The sequence below is a fragment of the Musca domestica genome, unplaced genomic scaffold (assembly GCF_030504385.1).
Source record: "Musca domestica strain aabys unplaced genomic scaffold, Musca_domestica.polishedcontigs.V.1.1 48, whole genome shotgun sequence".
Lineage (NCBI taxonomy): Eukaryota > Metazoa > Arthropoda > Insecta > Diptera > Muscidae > Musca > Musca domestica.
In genome coordinates, this window is record NW_026712340.1 from 6,872,329 (window position 1) to 6,893,486 (window position 21,158).

Genomic DNA, 21,158 nt, shown 5'->3' on the forward strand with positions numbered 1-21,158 from the left:
GGTTTGTACGCTTGTAAACAATATAATGAGTTGTCACTGGAATAATTTTAACAGCTGTCGGACGAGTGGCTTAGAAATGACAGCAGCCTGAAGTTGGTTGCAGTTTTTTCATCTCACCCTGTACACAGAAGGTCTCGACTAAGTTGCTCCATATTAAGCAAAATAGACATGATAAAAAGAATCAGTCGGTTTTGCCGACAAGTGTATACCCTCAGCCAGTAGTCGATTGTTTGTATATATTTGACTTATGTTACGATTATTCAATTTGTTGACCTTCAACGGGAGAGGTTCGGAAGGAATGGGTCAAAATGATCCATTTCATATCGGACCTAAATAAATATGATATAAATATTCGACATGCCAGGATTGGACTATATTGGTTACTTCCTTAACTTTATTTGGGGTGTGTGATAAGATTTCGAAAATGTTAAAATGGTACCAGATATAGTCGACCGAAGTATTCCATTTTCTTACTTCGTCTAATACAGATAAACATATTCGTATGTACAAAATTACAAGAAAATCGAAAATTTATATCCAATTTTATTCAAAATCATAAATTCCATATTCATCTCAGGTTTCTGGGAGAAATATTTAGATATATTAAGTTGTAAATAATCGCTGACTTGTTCCGCAAGTTATGACACATAGAAGTATTGTAAATTGTAACACTTTGTGGGGGAGGTACCAGAAGGGATTAACAGATATATATTATCTATACAACAGATAACTTGTGTTAGCAAAAATGTTTGTATCTATCAAATTTCGCTTTCTTTGAGCGTTTTGTTCTACAAAATTTTGTAACCTATGTGGGGAGGTACCAGAAGAAATGGTCCGATCTCTGACATCTTTATAACAGATCTTGTGTTGATGAAAATATTGACATGTACAAAATCTGAATTGAATCATCATATCATCATATTTTATAAGAGTTATAATTATTTAAATTTTAGACTTTTGTGGGGGAGGTACTTAATGGAGTGAACCGGAATTTGTCATTTTCGCACCTGACATAGCACTGAAGCAAATATTAGTATTTTTTTTTAAATTTCGAACTTTTGTGGGTAAAGTACCAAAAGGAGTGGACCAACATTGCCCATCTCCGAACTCGATCTAAGTTTGACAATAATATTACGATGTATCATGTTTGGACAAAATCGGATACTCCCTTCGAGAGTTATCGTGCGCACCAGCCATACAGACATTGCTCGATCGACTCCAAATTTCCCCATACATCAATTTTCATCAGAAAAAGGTCAACTGTTTTGACATAGGTGTTAAGGTGAGAATATATAAAACGCTTTTTATACTGACTTAGGTCATCGGCGAACAAGGTGGTCAGGGTATTATGTCTTTGTGCATTTGTTTGTAACAGGCAGAAGGAAACGAGATAGACCCATAGTTCCTTTTGATGATCTGCATAGAATCACATTCTGAGTCGATTTATGCATGTCCGTCCGTCCGTCTGTCTATGTATTTTTGTAAACAAAGTACAGGTCGCATTTATTGCCCGATCCAGATGAAATTTTGCACAGATCTTTTGTTTGGCCCAAGGACGAACCCTATTGAAATTGGAGATAATCGGTCAAAATTTAGATATAGCTCCCATATATATCTTCGTCCGATTTGCTTTTTATTGTGCACCAAACGTGTAATATAATCCCGAATTGTATGGAATTTTGCATATACACCCAAATTAGGCCTGAAAATATGTATGCCAAATTTGATCGAAATCGGTTCAGATTTCTATAGTTCCCATATATATTGTTCATCCGATTTGTTATTTTTGTCCACCGCCACCGTAATATGCACTCTGTAACAACAATATTTGGGGAAATATATCAAATGCAGCTCAGAAATACATTTGCTAAATTTTATCGAGATCGGTTCAGATTTGGATATAGATCCCATATATAACTTCGTCCGATTTACTTTTTATTGTGCACCAAACGTCTAATGTTTGTCCAAATGTGATGGAATTTGGCACTTACAACCGAATTGAGCCTAGAAGCTAGTGTGTCAAATTTGGTGAAGATCGGTTCAGATATAGCTATAGCTCCATATATATTATTCATCCGATTTGTTATATTTTTTACCCACAACCGTAATATGCACTCCGTAACAACGATATTCAGGGAAATATATCAAATACAGCTCAGAAATATCTTTGTCAAATTTTATCGAGATCGGTTCAGATTTGGATATAGTTCCCATATATATCTTTATCTGATTTCAAATTAATTTTGCACCAAATCGGCAATATAAGTCCGAATTTAAAAGATACAAATGCTTCGGCATATTTAGTCCTTTGAATTTTAAATTATAATTATAATTATAGCGTGTATGATTGAATTCTCCCATAAAAACTTTTAATTGTTATGTGGAGCTCTACTTAATTAGCAAAATGGTGTAGGGTATCATAAAGTCGGCCCCGCCCGACTTTAAGACTTTCTTTACTGGTTTTAAAATAGAAATGTCATCCGGGTTCATAACTCGCTATTTTTTAAGTGGATAGAAGGTCCTATTGACATTTTCCAGTCACATAGCTCTATTTTAATAATTCAGAGTTCTAATAGAACAAGCAAATCGATCAAAAAAGATATGTACCTTTTTATGATTTAATGGTACAACTCAACTATAAGGATGGTAAAGGTCGAAGATTTCCAATTAATTGGGATAAATCTGACGTATTTGGTCTTTTTCACCTCATAATTTAGGACACTCCAAACTTAACGTTCGTCTGTAGCCTTCACACGATAGAGATATATTAATTTTGCTATTCACTTTGTAATATTGGTACCCAGATGGCATATATTTGATCTGGGTTATAACACTATGTCGCATAAGCTGTTTTGATATTCACCCAAAGATTTTCTTAATTTAGAATTTTGAAGCCAATTCAATATTGCGGTAGCGACCAGTACCAGGTATATAAAAAAGTGATCCCAATACCAAATTTAAGATTTCTAATCCTAAACCTTCCCCAAATACAAAATTTAGTATAATTAAGTACTTCTCTAAGTTTATATAAATTTTTCCAAAAAAAACCTTGCAGGCCCTCAATCCAAATTTCATAATACTATTTGGTTCACTTATAGTTGCATTTTCTAAAAAATCAAGCGTTATCTCACCCATTCACTCTAACATTGACCGACTTGCGAAATTTCGAGATTCTCGCTTCACATGGTGTTAATCGAGTCAGCCATGCAATCACTGAAATATTTTCAAAATACAAAATTTCAGTTTTTTTTACCTAATTTTCCACTAAGAACTTTCATTTTTTTTCATTCAAAAAGCCAGCCCAGTGCAATTCCATATCAAACCAGAAAAGAAAAGTGGAAAGTCGGGCGGGGCCGACTATATGATACATTATACCACTATGCATATTTAGAGCAGTTATAGTTTGATTTCAGAGTAAACTAATATATGGGAGGCAAATCCAATTTCACCACATTTTACGGAGACATTTTAATCATTTATATCAATATATATCGAAGCCGAGTTCCATAAAATGGAAGGGAACGTAACGAAATTCACTCCGTTTGCGCTGATATTAACCATTATTTGCACAATAAACCTGAAATCGGATTAAGAATATTTAGGTGCTATATCCAAATCGTAGCCGATCACGATAAAACTTGGCAAAGGTATTTTCGAGCTATAAGAGATATCTGTACCAAAATTCAGGACTTTTGGACTAACATTGGCCATTTGGTGCACAATTAACCCGAAATCGGTTGAAGATATACAGGGTTGCCCTTATTCGACGGACCCATCTGGCAACGCCATAACTTTTGACAAAGATGTCACATCGCTTAATGACATACCGCATTTGAAGCGTCAGTCCAAGCAGATTTTTACCATGAACCAATACACGCAAGGCAAGTGCTCTGAAATAGTTGAAATTTACAACAAGTCAATTGTGAAAACTCAACGTGCTTTTAAAACATTAAAAAATATGAGAAGGTCCGTCGAATATGGGCAACCTTGTATGGGAGCTATATTTAAACCTAATCCGCGTGACTATGGATCTATCTCGCTTCCTTCTCCGTATTACAAACAAATGCACAAAGACATAATACCCTTACCACTATGTGGTGTAGGATATAATCATTCTTTATTATTCTTAACCAATCAAATTTAAATCTAACAAACGATTACTTCCTTTCTCTCTCTCTCTCTCTCTCTCTCTCTCTCTCTCTCTCTCTAAGATAATAAAGTACCCATTCTTTAAGTAATGTGATGTTCTTACTCGAACTCGCATTGAATACAGTTAAATCTCCCATACCATAAAAGTCCAGCAGATTGCCTACACGATGGAGGACCAAAAGGTCTTCTACCTCATGGAAGGCTAAATGTTTTTCTACATTCAACTCATGGAAGACCAACAACAACTTATAGCAGACTTGAGGTCTTCATCCTTATAAATGACTAGAGCTTTCTTTTCCAAACGAGACAAGTTCCGTTTCTTTGTTAAAGAATTCATGTTTGCCTTCTAGGACATGGGTCTCCCATCTCTCTCATCATCTTCTGGAAAAAAAGCTTTCTATTTCTTGAAAGACCAGACCTTAATAGGCAGACCACTAGAATAGCCCATGCCACTAAGCCAGGCTAAGAAAAAATTCCACCTTTTTATGGGCTTAGGAAATTTTTCTTTCATGAAGAGTTTGGATTCTCATTAGAAGATTGATTGCTCGGAATGCAATGTAGGGGAAAATACTTATATTTCAAACGATTGTATTTAAGTTAGAACCGAAATCTTTTCTTCTACAACTTTAAACTAGTTCAAATAGATTTATCTGAGGAATGCAAACTAAAATATTTTCAATTTATAATGTTTTTCATATTTTTTACAGTGTAATGAAAATAAATGGCAACATATTCTCAACACATACAATCAAACAAAATTATTAGCATAAAACCATTTGTGCGGTCATTACCGATGCAGAATCAAAACAACAACAAATACAGAACAGAATTAAAAGAATAAAACAAAATTAACACCAAAACAACAGCAAAAGCCAAATTACAACAAGAACAAAACAACATTTCATATCCTCAAGATAGTTACTACTACTACTATTACAACTACTACCAATATTATTACAACTATTGCTACAAAAAAACAAAAACAAAAATACCACAACAAATTACTAGGAAGTCGAATAAAGAAAACGACAGCAAAAACGACACAACAAACGGAAACGGAAACAAGAAAAATGTTTAAATTTAAACCACAACGTTTTTCAGACCACAATTAAAGAGCCGTCATTCAAGTCACATTTCAAATCATTCATTGTCAACGTCATCACCTCCTTACAGAAGGCAGCAGCAGTAGCGGCAAAAAAAAATACCCCTAAACAACAACATCAGCACTAATACCACCACACCGTATCACGCCCACCTTCATCTACTTGTCACATTTTTGTGTGTTTTCTGCAAAGAAAACCCCCTCTTCTATCAACAAGTTGGACGGAAAAAGACAAATAAAAAACAACAACAATAGCAGGAAAGGAAGGACAATCCAATTCAACAAAATAAAAAGAAAAAGCAATTCAATCACCAAAAGCAAAAAGTAGCAAACGAGAAACGACCATAAAAATTCACAGCCAACAATCAACCAGCTGAGAAAGGAAATCACACATCAACAACAAGCGAGGCCCTTCAGATTTGGAGTAGATTTTTTCTTGGCCCCCAGTTTAAATAAAAACATTCAAAATTTACAAGCTAAACAAAACGGGTAAGTCTATCTCTTTACTTCTTCAAACTTAGTTTTTTGTATTTTTATCCACTGCTAACCACACATCACACAAAGTACACATACTAACGCAAGTAGTTTAATTTGTAATATTGTATTGTAATTAATTTTATTACGCATGTCCTGTCCCAAGGAAAGGTCGACAAAATATCTAAAGTGAATTCAATGCTCGCTCATCAATAATCCAATAAATAAATTTTTCCAGAAGATGGAGGACCAAAAGGTTTTCTACCTCATGAAAGACTAAATGTTTTTTTTACATTCTAACTCATGGAAGATCAACAACAACTCATAGCATACTTCAGGTCTTCTTCCTTATAAATGACAAGAGCTTTCGAAAAAGCGTGTACACATGCTTATCATAGATAATATCGACAGAAATGTATACACATTTACAGATACTTCGATGAAGACAATTTGCTAACAAATATCCGAAACATGTTGCCCAATTTGGTAGTCCTCAAAATCTTTACATTTTCGGGATAGCTTTATATAACCCCCGATTTGGGGGTTTAAGTCACTCACATGCGTAATATGCCCTCCACAAGAATTAAATTTAGTACAGATATCAAATACAGCTAAGAAATGAATGCCTAAAATGTTGTCAAGATTGGTTCAGATTTAAATATGGCCCCAATATATATATACTAGCTGAACCCGGTGCGCTTCGCTACCCCTTTTGATTTTATATGCACTCAAAATTTTATTTACAAATATATGTTGGATAAAAAAAACAAATTTAAAAATTAAAAAAATATATATTGCACTACTTTAATGCGTTAATAAACAAAACCATTAGAAAAGCAGTAACATGACATGTATACACGAAGGGTTTGTCCAAGCGTGCAGGAAACTGCAATTTTTTGAAGTTGAGTGGCATTTCGATTGCAATTAGTGAATTCGAGGTAGCAACATTCTTCCTCGTATTTCAAATTAATTTTTGTGTTGATTTTTAGTGTTAGCCTAAGGCGTTGTGAGTCAATGGTTCTTATTAAAATCATATCCCAATCTGATCCGATTTAAATATAATTTTAAAAAATTTACTTTTACACCAAATTCCGCCACAACTTTCATATTTCATTGAAATTGGTGTGTCAAATATGTGAAATCGCCCGAAATATATATATGGGAGCTATAACCAAATCTTAACTAATTTCCAATTGATTTTTTATCACATTTATTATTGTAACCAAATTCCGCCACACATTCTGAATTTCAATGGAATCGGTCATATATATCGTGTTTGGTGCATAACATGTATGAAGTCCGCCGAAATATATATGTTAGCTATACCCAAATCTCAACCGATTTCAATATAATTTGGCATTTTTTTTCTGGTGCCAGATTTCGTCTCTCTCGCTTTATCAAATATGTGAAATCGGCCGAAAATATATATTGGAGCTATATCCAAATCTGAACCGATTTTAATATAATTTCACTAATTTATTTTCTAATCAAAATCCCGTCACACATTTCCAAATTCATTGGAATCGAACATATATATCGTGTTTGGTGCATCAAATAAGCGAAATCGGTTGAAGATATATGTGGGAGCTATATCCAAATCAGAGCCGATTTCAATTTAATTTGACAAATGTATATTCGTTTTAATTTCCGCTACACATTCCAAAATTCATTGAAATTAAAGATACATAGCGTGTTTGGTGCATCAAATACATGAAATCGGTCGAAAATATATATGGGAGCTATATCTAAATCTGAACCGATTTCAATATAATTTGACAAATTCATTTTTGCTCCCAATTTCGTTACTTATTTTAAATTTCATTAAAATTTGAGATATATAGTGTGTTTGGTGCACCAAATACATGAAATCGGCCGAAAATGTATATGGGAGCTATATCCAAATCTGAACCGATTTCAATATAATTTGATACATTTATTTTCGGATCAAATCCCGTTAAACATTCCAAATTTCACTGGAATCGAACATTCATATCGTGTTTGAGGCATCAAATGAACGAAATCGGTCGAAAATATTATTGGAAACTATATCCAAATCTGAACCGATTTCAATATAATTTGTGAAATCAATTTTTTAAATAAAATCCATCACACGTTTCAAATTTCATTGCTTGGTGCATCAAATGCTTGAAATCGGCCGAAAATATATATGGGAGCTATATCCAAATCTGAACCGATTTAAATATAATTTGGCAAATTTATTTTTGTTCCAAATTCCGTTACGCATTCCAAATTTGGAGACTGTATCTGTAATCGATCAATAGATATGTGCATACAAAATCTAAATTTTTGGGAGGTACCTCCGATTCTGATGCTATATCTCCACTTCCAAGTGGAATTTCAAAAATGTACATAGCCTATGTTACTTTCAGGCGATGTTACAGTATGCATGCAAATTTTCAGGAAAATCTGTTCAGCGGTTTTCGAGTCCATAAATTACAAACAAACAAACATACAAATATTTTCCTCTTTTATAGAAATAGATTTAGATTTAGATAGATTTTATCGGAATAGATTTATCCGATTTCAGTTCTATTGTGCTCCCAACGGCCAGTATCTGCCCAAATGAACTGAATCTTAGCAATTCGGTCTGAATTCATCCTAGAAGCAAGTACTTTAAATTAGGTTAAAGTCTGTTCAGATATAGCTATAGGTCCCATATATATGTTTCATCCGATTGAAGTCCTTCACATGCGTAATATGATCTCCACAATAATATTTTATATCGCACATCAGATACAGCTCAGCATTACCTCTGCCAAAATTTATCGAGATCGGTTAAGATTCTTTTGTACCGGCTATATACATCTTCACCCGATTTTACGGTCATTGTATACCATACAGGGTGAGATTAAAAAACTGCAACCAACTTCAGACTGCTGTCATTTCTAAGCCACTCGCCCAACAGCTGTTAAAATTATTCCAGTGACAGCTTATTACATTGTTTACAAGCGTACAGAAGCATTTTGGTGAGAATTTTCCAAACAAATGTTATTCGTGATGAATTCAAGCATGATAGCGTGATTTCTTTATATTTGGCTGGAAAACCACACGTGGCTATCGTTAGAGCACTCCAGCATAAATCTTTTGTGTCTCGTATCATCGCTCGATACCGTGATACTGGTAGCGTATTCCGACGTCAAGGAAGTGGACGGAAGTAAACAACAATATCCATTCGGAAAATATTAAAAAATGAGCATTGAAATTCCAAAATCAAATCAAAAATATATAGCACCCACACCCCCACCTCCCTCTATTCGGTATTTAATGATTTTACCCACATTTTTCAATGGAATTGTCTGAAAATCCACACAAGGAGTTCCTTGTGGGTATTTTATACCTCGGCAGAGAATTATCTATATAGGTCCGCAATATCGTATAGCCCCCATATAACGGTACCCCCATGGTATTCGGTATTTTGATGATTTTATCCACATTTTTCAATGGAATTGTCTGAAATTCCACAAAAGGAGTCCCTTGTGGGCATTTTACCCCCTCAAAAAGAATTGTCTATATAGGTCCACGATATCGTATATCCCTCATATAACTGTACCCCCGATATTCGGGTTTTTGATGATGTTAGCCACATTTTTCAATGGAATTGTCTTAAAATCCACAGAAGTAGTTCTTTGTTAGTACTTTACCCCTTAAGAGAGAATTGTCTATACAGGTCCACGATATCGTATATCCCCCCTATAACGGCACCCCCCGATATTCGGTATTTTGATGATTTTACCCACATTTTTCAACGGAATTATCTGAAAATCAACACAAGGAGTTCCTTGTGGGTACTTTATACTTTGGCAGAGAATTATCTACATAGGTCCACGATATCGTATAGCCCCCATATAACGGTACCCCCGATATTTGGTATTTTGATGATTTTATCCACATTTTTCAATGGAATCCTCGGAAATTCCACAAAAGGAGTCCCTTATGGGCATTTTACCCCCTCAAAAAGAATTGTCTATATAGGTCCACGATATCGTATATCCCTCATATAACTGTACCCCCCGATACTCGGTATTTTGATGATGTTAGCCACATTTTTCAATGGAATTGTCTTAAAATCCACACAAGTAGTTCCTTATGAGTACTTCACTCCCTGAGAGAGAATTGTCTATACAGGTCCACGGTATCGTATATCCCCCATGTAACGGTACCCCCGATATTCGGTATTTTGATGATGTTAGCCACATTTTTCAATGGAATTGTCTGAAAATCCACCCAAGTAATTCCTTGTGGGTACTTTATACCTCGGCAGAGAATTATTTATATAGGTCCACGATATCGTATATCCCCCATATAACGGTACACCCCGATATTCGGTATTTTTATGATTTTACACACATTTTTCATCGGAATTGTCTGAAAATCCACACAAGGAGTTCCTTGTGGGTACTTTATACCTCGGCAGAGAATTATCCACGATATCGTATAGCCCTCATATAACGGTACCCCCGATATTCGGTATTTTGATGATTTCAGGCATATTTTTCAACGGAATGATCAGAAGGGGTTCTTTGTACACAAGGGGTTCTTTGTGAGCACTTTACCCCCCGACAGAGAATTCTATATATAGGTTAACAATAACGTATAGCTCCCATATAACGGTACCCCGCGATATTCGGTATTTTGATGATTTTAGCCACATTTACCAATCGTATTGTCTGAAAATCCACACACGGAGTTCTTTGTGAGCACTTTACCCCTGAAACGGAATTGTCTATATAGATCCACAATATCGTATATCACCCATATAACGGTACTCCTCTATAATAGGTTTTTGATGATTTTAGCTGCTTTTCCAATGGAATTATCTGTAAATCCACACAAGGAGTTCCTTGTGAGTACTTTACACGCAGACATAGAGTTGTCTTTATGGGTCCACAATATCGTATATCACCTCATATATCGGCACCTTCCTATATTACATATTTTAAAGATTTTAAAAATTTTTAATGGATTTTATTTTTTGAAAATTTTCTAATTCGTTCCAAATGGTGGAGGGTATTCAAAGTTCGGCCCGGCCGAACTAACTGCTTTTTTACTTGTTAATTGTTTAATTCTGAATTTATTTAGGACTATTTGAGCTTGAGCTTCGTGTTTAATATTATTTTGGTAGAACTTTAAAACGAAAATCCGCAGAGCAAATATCTAAACTGCTTTTGTCGATCATTCTACATCGGACTTAGATTATTACTGAGTTATTCCCCAATTTAACAATGAACCCAATTAATATTTTATTTGTACATATACCTAGTAAAAATCACACAAAATCCAAATTCAACCAATTCATAAATGATTATGAAGAGAGCAAAAAGAATAAAGTATTACACATATATTAGAACAAAAAATCGAAGCAGTTCGTATCTTATACAAAAATATAGACATAATATTGAAAAATTCAAAACAATAATGAAATTGAACTAAATACCCCATAGACATTTTACGTATGTATGTAAGAATGATGGAATGAAATATGAGAATAAACCCAGCAACCAACCGACCATAAGTCTAATAATCTCTACTTGCCGTGTCTGTTGTGAATGTCTGGCCTAGGAGGTTCTCCTTTTGTTACCCCCTATGCGTTGTCATTTTTATCAAGCGTTCTTTCGTTCGTTTCTCGTTTTCCTCTGCTGCTATATACTTCCTTTCTAACAATGGCACTTGAACAGGGAGGGCCTCCTATTTTTTTAGTCGCTGTTTCGTCGTCATCGTCGTTTTCTTTAACGAGACATCGTCATCGTCTTGGTTTACTACTTATGTGGTTGGTCTAGAAGTAGGTTTCTTAGCCCGGTTGGATATAAGAGGTCGTGTCATGATAAAAAAAAAAAAAACACCACCACCGACAACAACAATAACACCAACACCAGACAACGATGTTAAAATACACTTGCGTACGACATCTAATTTTAGATCAGTCCAATAACTCGACTTCGGTGTGTGTCTCTGTCTCTGTCGAGGTGTGTGTGTGTGTGTGTGTTTGTATGCTTTTGCTACTTGCCTTGTCTTTGCTTTTTTATCGATTTCGATTTTTAACCTTATTTTCCTTTTGTTTCTTTCCCAAACCATATTTTATGTTGCAATCTAGCGCCACCATGGAGAGCAAATATATGTGAGAAAAATAGCAGCAACAACAGAAAAAACAGCCATGAAAATTACAGTAGATCCTATGTCGTATGTGGAGCATACACATTTATCGATGTTGCCATATGAAATGTTTTGAATTTTGCTTTAAAAATTAGTAAAAACGAGTAAAAAGAAAAACTTTTAATGCCCTCCACCATTTGGAACGAGTTTGGAAATTAAAAAAAAAAATAAATAAAGTCCTTAAAAAATTATGTTAAATAAAAATACCGAATATAGCCGTACGTCTGTATGAAGACGCGATCTCACAATTAATCCCCTCAAACCGTAATATACGCTCTAGAATAATGATATTTAGTACAATATATCAAATAAAGCCAGGAATATCTTTGCAATATTTTGTCAAAATCGGCTCAGATTTCAAAATAGCTCTCATATATATTTCTTTTTAATTTGGAATAAATAATACACCAATCGAGCTACATTTGCCTAATTTGTTAAAATTAAGTTTGGACCAAATCGATTTAGATAAAGCTTTGGGTCCCATATATAGGTTTAATCTAAGTTCATATTTTACCTTATCCAAGTCATACTATGCACTCTATTGCTCCCACATATTTGCTTCCAACGATTTCATAGTTAAACCACTATTTACAACTTTAGATGTAACGATATAGTCGGTATGCAGAAATGTACACAGAAATATCTTTCGGTATGGGTCCCAATAGGAAAATAAAATAACATTTCCTTGCAAAAAGTACAAAAAGTATCAGAATTGTTATCATTTCGAACAGGAACGGCCTTCAGAAGTCCGTTGAGTCTCATAACTAACTGTTCATATTAGCTCGTTATGGCCAACTCAAGTTTCCGCCAGCTGTTTAGTTTTATAGGGTGTAATAATATAGGACAATATACCTTTACATTACATACTCTCGAGGATTTCTATTTAGCTTCTGATTTGGATATAGGTCCCATGCATAACTTTATCCGATTTAAGGTTTATTGTCCACCAAATGGCCAAATATCAGCGCAAATGGGCTTATTTTTGGCAACTCCAACCTAATTCATCATTCGATATGCACTCCACAACAGCAATCGTTGGTACCAGATATCAGATATAGCTCAGAAATAAGTGTTTAAAATTTTGTGAAGATCGGTTCGGGTTTTTTGTATACCAAATGGCTAATATAAGCCCAATTGGCTGAATTTAGCTTTAAATTTTGGTGAAAATCGGTTTAGATATAGCTATAGCTCCCATATATATGTTTCATCCGATTTATGGTTTTAAGTCACTCACATGCGTGATATGCCCTCCACAACAACAATCTTTGGTACCACATATCATATACAATTCGAAAATTGCTCTGCCAAATTTTGTCGAGATCAGTTCAGATTTTTATATAGCTTCGGTTCTTGCTCACCATATATATAATATCAGCCCAAATTGAATAGATTTTTTTATATTCAACCGAATTTTTATAAACCATTTCGTGAAACTCGGTCCGGTATATATATTGCTCCAAAAAATATTTTTATATCCTCCACCATACTATGGAGGGTATATTAATTTTGTCATTCCGTTTGTAACTCCTCGAAATACTCATGTCAGACCCAACAAAGTATATATATTCTTGATCAGCGTAAAATTCTAAGACGATTTAGCCATGTCCGTCTGTCTGTTTGTCTGTGTGTCTGTTTGTCTATCTGTCCGTCTGTCTGTCTGTTGTAATCACGCTATCTTTCGAACAAATTGAGATAGAAGGCTATAATTTTGCACACATGTATATTTTGCCAGTAGGCAGGTAAAATTCGTAAATGGGCCATGTAGGTCCAAGAAATCATATAGCCCCCATATAACGGTACCTCCCGATATTCGGTATTTTGATGATTTTTGCGACATTATTCACCGGAATTGTTTCAAATTTGGCATTTGAAGTTCGTAATGGATGCTACAGCCTAAGACAGAAAAAAAATTTATATAGGTCCACGTCTTCGTATAGCCCCTATATAATGGTCCCCCCTGATATTCGGTATTTTGATGATTTTAGCCACATTATTTAACGGCATCGTTCCAAATTTGGTATTTGAAGTTCGTAATAGATACTGCAGCATAAAACAGAAAATGGGCCATGTAGGTCCACGTCTTCGTATAGCCCCCATATACCATACCCCCCGATATTCGGTATTTTGATGATTTTAGCGACATTATTTACCGGGATTGTTTCAAATTTCGCATGTGAAGTTCTTAATGGATACTTCAGCCCATGCCAGAAAATTGTCTGTGCAGGTCCACGTCTTCGTATAGCCCCCATATAACGTTACCCCTCATATACGGTATTTTAATGATTTTAGCTACATTATAAACAGATTTTTCTTCAAGTTTCGCATTTAAATATTGTAATAACTCATGACAAAAGTTGCCTATGCAGGTCCATGTCGTCGTATAAGCATTCGGCATTCTTAAGATATTAACAGAATTTTTAAGGGATTTTATTTTTTGGAAATTGCCAAATTTGTACCAAATGGTGGAGGGTATTAAAAGTTCGGCCCGGCCGAACTTACAGTTTTTTTACTTGTTTAATATAATCCTTCCATAAGGTCATATCATGCACTATACAGCAATATTAATTGGGTTATAGTTGGTAAGATTTACTTCACAAAAATTTCCAATGTACATTTTTTGTAACGTGAACTCTACTAAATACGCATAGTTGGCCCGCCTGACTTTTGGCCTTTGCTTACTGGTGTTATAATAAATAATTAAGAGAATCTTAAACATATGTCCACCATTTATAATTGTACCATACGAATTGACGTTGTACTTGATATCTGTTTTTGATGCATCTGCAAACATATATATTTTAATATTAAGATTCCCCATAATTTCAGGACAAAAATGGCATAGATGGCAACTTAGTACCTCATGTTAACGATACGTATACGACACCAACGCCAACAACAACAAGTAAATTTACAATGGTTTGATGCAAACCCATCATTGGTATGCTCGACTCTGGTAATATGACGCTACAATTTTATCGTCATCAAACCATTCGACACAAGCCAACATTCAACTGAGAGCATTCCCTGTTGGTATCTCTCTTTCTCTTCGATTTGGTTATCATAACATTTCCAAAAGCCCAATTTTCTCACTGGAAATGTAGAGGACTCATAACTGTGACAACACGCGCTCCAATCTCTTTGGAGTACCTGTAATTATGTACTCATTTCACCACTCTGCTCTGCTCTCACAAATAGTTAGCGGGTGTGGTGAATAATTCATGTTCTACTGCTGCTTGCTAATGTTGGTCATTGCCTCAATGGCAATTTCTTGTTCGAGTGGGTTGTGCAGGGAGATGATGGCGGTGATGATAATGAGGATGGTGGGTGGTAATGTTGCATACCACCGCCGTTGTTGTAATATACATATTAATGCTGACGAGAGTGTGGGTGTGTGTTTGTTTTTTGGGAAATGGATGATGAGGCTGTTCTAACATGCGGTATTCACTGTGTGGTCTAGTTAGAAAGCTTACCTTACAATGTTTGTTTTCATTTTGGGGTTTCTTCCAGCGTTTCTTTTTCATTAATATAATGGGGTGGTGGGTGGCCGATAACCCTCCGATTCCTTCCACATTTGCAGTGACACACAAACACACTGTGTCGAGAAAAAAGTGTGACATTTTTTTCTTGCATCCCCTTTTCTCACATTAGCCAATTCAGCCAGTCACCCAGCCAGCCAGCCAAGAGCGTCTTTTATCTATTTCTCTGCGGCTATAAAAAAGGGTTACAAGGTGGCCGCTACTTGTTCGTTTAACAATGCCCGAGGTATTGACAATTTAGTGGCTTGTCAAAAACAAGGAACACACAATAAAAAAAACAGCATTGCCATTGGAATGTGTGTGTTTTTTTCGACTGTATAAACCTTCAAGGTGTTTGAATCATATTTCCCTTCTTCCTTTTTGTGTGTGTACAATTTATTTTGAATTTTCTAGTTTGGTTTATATGCTATTCGCTTTTTGCATTTCTTTTTTGGCGGGAAATAATTACGGTAGAAAACGCCAACAAACACCAATACCAATGAAATTTCAAAATGATATATGTAGGTATACATGTTGGTACACATGTATATATTATAATCGGGTAGAGAGTAACAACTCGCTAGAACAATGATTTATTGCAGTTCAATTTTGCCAGGCACCAACACCACCACTACAACCCCAAGAAGTAGAAAATTGAAAACATGATTCCGACCAGCAATAAATTACTTTGCTATTATCAAAAGGTAGCGAAAATAAACTAGAGAAATTTGAAAAATGACACCAAATGAGAAGAAATAATAAATTTAAATAGTGTCAGAGAAACGTTTGGCCTTGATAACGTCTATGGAGTGGGACAGGATAGTCTTAGGGTGAAACCTAACTGGTTCGGGGAAATTAATTTTTATACATGGGGGATATTATAAGTTTGGCTGGACAAAAAATTATGTAAGTCCTCGAAATAATGGTCCTGCACATAGGATGTTTTAATATAGGAAGCTAAAACAGATCAGTCTTTTGTCTGTCAAGTTCGAAAATAGGCTATATCGTTCCACGATATCGTATGCCCCCATTTAACGGTACCCCCTGATATTCGGTATTTTGATGATTGTAGCCAAATTTTTCAATGAATTTGTCTGAAAATCCATAAAAGGAGTTCGTTCTGAGTACTTTACCCCCTGGAATAGAATTGTGCATATAGGTTCGCGATATCATATATTCGGTATTTCGATGATTTTAGCTACATTTTTAAATGGAATTATCTAAAAGTTCTTTCTAAGCACTTTACCCCCTGGAAGAGAATTATCTATATAGCTCCACGATATCGTTATATTCGATATTTTGACAATTTAGTTGTTGTTAAGTTGTTTTTAATTTCGTATTTAGAATTCATAATGGGTACTACAGCCTGTGAAAAAATTGCGTATGCATCTCCATATAACGGTACCTCCCAATATTCGGTACTTTGAAGATGTAGCGACATTATTCACCGTTTTTATACAATGGAGGGTATATTAACTTTGTCATTCCGTTTGTAACTCCTCGAAATACTCATATTAGACCCAACAAGGTATATATATTCTTGATCAGCGTAAAATTCTAAGTATTTGTCCGTCTGTCTGTCTGTTGTAATCATGTTATCTTTCGAACGAATTGAGATAGAAGGCACACATGTTTATTTTTCCAGTAGCCAGGCTAAGTTCGTAAATGGGCCATGTAGGTCCACGTTTTCATATAGCCCCCATATAACGGTACATCCCGATATTCGGTATTTTAATGATTTTAGCGACATTATTCACCGGAATTGTTTCAAATTTAGTAGTTGAAGTTCGAAATGGATACTAAGACAAATTTATCTGTGCAGGTCCACGTCTTCGTATAGCCCCCATATAACGGTACCTCCCAATATTCGGTATTTTGACGATTTTAGTGTCATTATTCACCGGAATTGTTTTAAATTACATATTTAGAGTTCGTAATGGGAACTACAGTCTGTGACAGAAAATTGTCTATGCAGGTCCAGGTCTTCGTTTAGGCCCTATATTCGGTATTTTGACGAGTTTAGGTACAATACCCACCGAAATTGTTTGAGATATCGTATTTGAAGTTCGTAAAGGATGCTACAGCCTGTGACAGAAAATTGCCTATGCTGGTCCTGGTCTCGCACTTAACTTGTTCTTTTTCAAATTTCGTATTTGAATATTGTAATGGCTTATGACAAAAGCTGCCAGTGCAGATCCACGTCTTCGTATAGACCCCAATTCAACGGCAATAGTCGGTATTTTTAAGATTTTAAGAGAATTTTTAGCGACTTTTTTGAAAATTTCCAAATTCGTTCCAAATGGTTGAGGGACTTTTTCACTTGTTACAAATTAATTTATTTTGTGAAAATTGCGATAGTTTGGGGAGGGGGTACCAAAAACATTGTGTCTGATTTTGTTCAACACCGAAATCGACCTAAGTTTGATAGATATATTATTATGCACCAAATTCCGACTAATTGAAATACTTCAATCTAGAGTCAGAGATTGCACTTGCCGGTCAGACAGGCAGACGGAGATGATCAGGTCGACTCCAAATATCCTGAAGTAGACGTCGTCCAAAAAGATCCAAGGTCTAATACGTTATTTCGATATGGCACATTTTCTTAATATCCCATTAAACAAGCGGACTGTCTGATGTTGCTTATCTAAATTTGCTGCTATACAGTATAGTATTTATACCCTCGAAATAAGCATTTTAGACCCCACAAAGAAGTAGGTGGAAAAAAATTCACTCAATTCTATTTTTTTTTTTTTTTTGTTTTGGTTCGTAAATTTTTTGGAAAAAAATGGATTTTCGTTGTGGTATAAAACCCATTTGCCGTAAGTTGGTAATTTGTATTACCAGTATGTAGAAAACTCACTTGCATACAACTGTAGGTATAGGTTATCCAGATATTCTGCATTTTGATGATTTGTGTCACAATTTCCACTGGAATGTTCTATTTCGAATTCTAAATAATCACATCCCTGTCGGACAGCCATACGTGACCTCTTCAATACGAATAGCCCTCATACAAGCTGGCGCAAAAGTAATCCTCCTATCAGAAAATGTTTTAGGCTTGGCCACTAATGTCTTAATTACAGCAAAAAAAAAAAAAAAAAACATCGGTACCTGGTTATATTCAGTATATTCACGATTTTAATAAAACGAAAATAATTCAAAATTGGTAATAGGTGTTGAAACAAGTTTGTAAAAAAGGTTTGTAATAAGGTTTTCTCTTCTAATTCGATAATTGAAAAAGGTTTGTAATAAGGTAAACATCCAAATTTAAGTCCAAAAAATTAAAAAAAAAAAAACATTAAGTTCGACCAGGCCGTACTTTTAATACCCTTCACCATCGGGTAAAGAAAACATTTTTATATAAAAGTATATGAATTCAAACGTGTTTCACTTTTCGTTTTTTGGATTTTCAAAAAAAATCCTCCTAAATATAAAATTTTAAAACAATTTCGTGTGTAAATGTGACTAGGAATATCAAAATATGGAATAAGGATGGGTGGGTATAATATTCAATGTTATGTTACAGCAATTAGATCCCATTACGAACTACAAATACCAATTTTTAGACAAATTCCTGAAAAAATATGGCAAAAATAATCAAAATGCCGAATATCGCGAGGTATCGTTATATGACGGTTATATCAAAACGTGAACCGGTATATCTCGTTTTCAATACCAACCATCTTAGACAAAATACAAATTGGTCTGCCAAATTTTAAAGCTCAACGTCAAAAAATGTGGACTTTATCGTGATTTTAGTGAATTTGAGGTAGCAACATAATTCCCCGTAATAAGCGTATTTCAAATTAATTGTTGTGTTGTTTTTTAGTGTTAGCCTAAGGCGATGTGGGTCAATGGTTCTTATTAAAATCATATCCCAATCTGATCCGTTTTAAATATAATTTTAAAAAAATTACTTTTATACCAAATTCCGCCACATCTTTCATATTTCATTGAAATTGGTGCGTCAAATATGTGAAATTGGCCGAGAATATATATATATATGGGAGGTATATCCAAATCTTAACTTATTTCCAATTAATTTGTCACATTTATTATTGTAACCAAATTCCGCCACACATTCTGAATTTTATTGGAATCGGTCATATGCACCGTGTTTGGTGCATAACATGTGTGAAATCGGCCGAAATATATATGTTAGCTATACCCAAACCTCAACTGATTTCAATATAATTTGGCAATCTTTTCTGGTACCAGATTTCGTCTCTCTCGCTTTGGGTGCATCAAATATGTGAAATCGGCCGAGAATATATATGGGAGCTGTAAACAAATCAGAGCGAATTTGAATATAATTTGTCATATGGGAGCTATATTCAAATTTGAACCGATTTCAATATAATTTGACAAATATATATTCGTTTTAATTTCCGCTACACATTCCAACTTTGATTGAAATTAGAGATATATAGTGTGTTTGGTGCATCAAATACATGAAATCGGTCGAAAAAATATATATATGGGAGCTTTATCCAAATCTGAACTGATTTCAATAAAATTTGACAAATTCATTTTTGCTCCCAATTCCGTTACTTATTTTAAATTTCATTAAAATTGGACATACATATCGGGTTTGGTGCACCAAATACATGAAATCGGCCGAAAATGTATATGGTAGCTTTATACAAATCTGAACCGATTTCAATATAATTTGGGTAATCAATTTTTTAGATAAAATCCATATCACGTTTCAAATTTCATTGAAATTGGGGATACATAGCGAGTTTGGTGCATCAAATGCTTGAAATCGGCCGAAAATGTATATGGGAGCTATATCCAAATTTGAACTGATTTCAATATAATTTAGCAAATTTATTTTTGTTCTGAATTCCGTTACGCATTCCAAATTTGGAGACTGTATCTGTAATAGATCAATAGATATGTGCATAAAAAATCTAAATTTTTGGGAGGTACCTCCGATTCTAATACTATATCTCCAGTTCCAAGTGGAAATTCAAACATTTTTATAGCCTATGTTACTTTCAGGCAATGTTGTAGTATATTTGGAAATTTTCAGAAAAATCGGTTCAGCAGTTTTCGAGTCCATAAATTACAAACAAACATACAAACATTTTCCTCTTTTATAGATATAGATACGACAAATATTTATTGATGTTACAAACAGAATTACAAAGTTAATATACTCTGCTCTTCAAGGTGGAGGGTATACAAAAGTATGTCAATCCCTACAATTTAAGTACCCAAATTAAATTTTTAATATCAAAAAAACATATGCCCACCGACGTATACTTAATAATATCTCTGCAACAAAAGAATTGAGTTTTCCCACTTTATTATAAACACCATTGAACGATCTATATTTCTGATAATGGAATGGAACATAATTTGTTTACTCCCCACCATCCGCCCACAATCCATTTGTGTGAACTGAATAACAAAATCTCATACAATATCCCTATGCTCCACTTCTCCAACTCCTATCTCTTTTGCCATGCCATTGTCGCTGCTCAATTTCCATGTGATAATTGTCCAATTCCAATGAAATGGTTGGTAGTTTTAGAAAATAAAATTATTTATGCACACACAATTGAGTTCATATTTCACAGTGACTCCCTCCCAGGCTGGTGTGTGACTGACTGCCTTACGGACTAACTGACTGACAAACACGTATCGGGATATGAATTTCTACTTGCATGCCGAATGAATACCACCGGCATGTGGGTGAGTATGTGTGTGTGTGTACATGTGCTTTGAAAAATGAAAAG

General features: G+C 34.8%; 1 protein-coding gene across 5 annotated transcripts in view; it reads left to right on the forward strand.

Annotated features, from left to right (window-relative positions):
* Window positions 1-21,158, forward strand: part of LOC131804702 (trichohyalin-like) — a 292,229-nt gene that overhangs the window by 16,911 nt on the left and 254,160 nt on the right. For all 5 annotated transcript variants that reach the window (XM_059127776.1, XM_059127769.1, XM_059127770.1 and 2 more), the window contains exon 2: window positions 4,857-5,740. The gene's annotated coding sequence lies outside the window, so the exon portion shown is untranslated. The remainder of the gene's footprint in view (window positions 1-4,856; window positions 5,741-21,158) is intronic.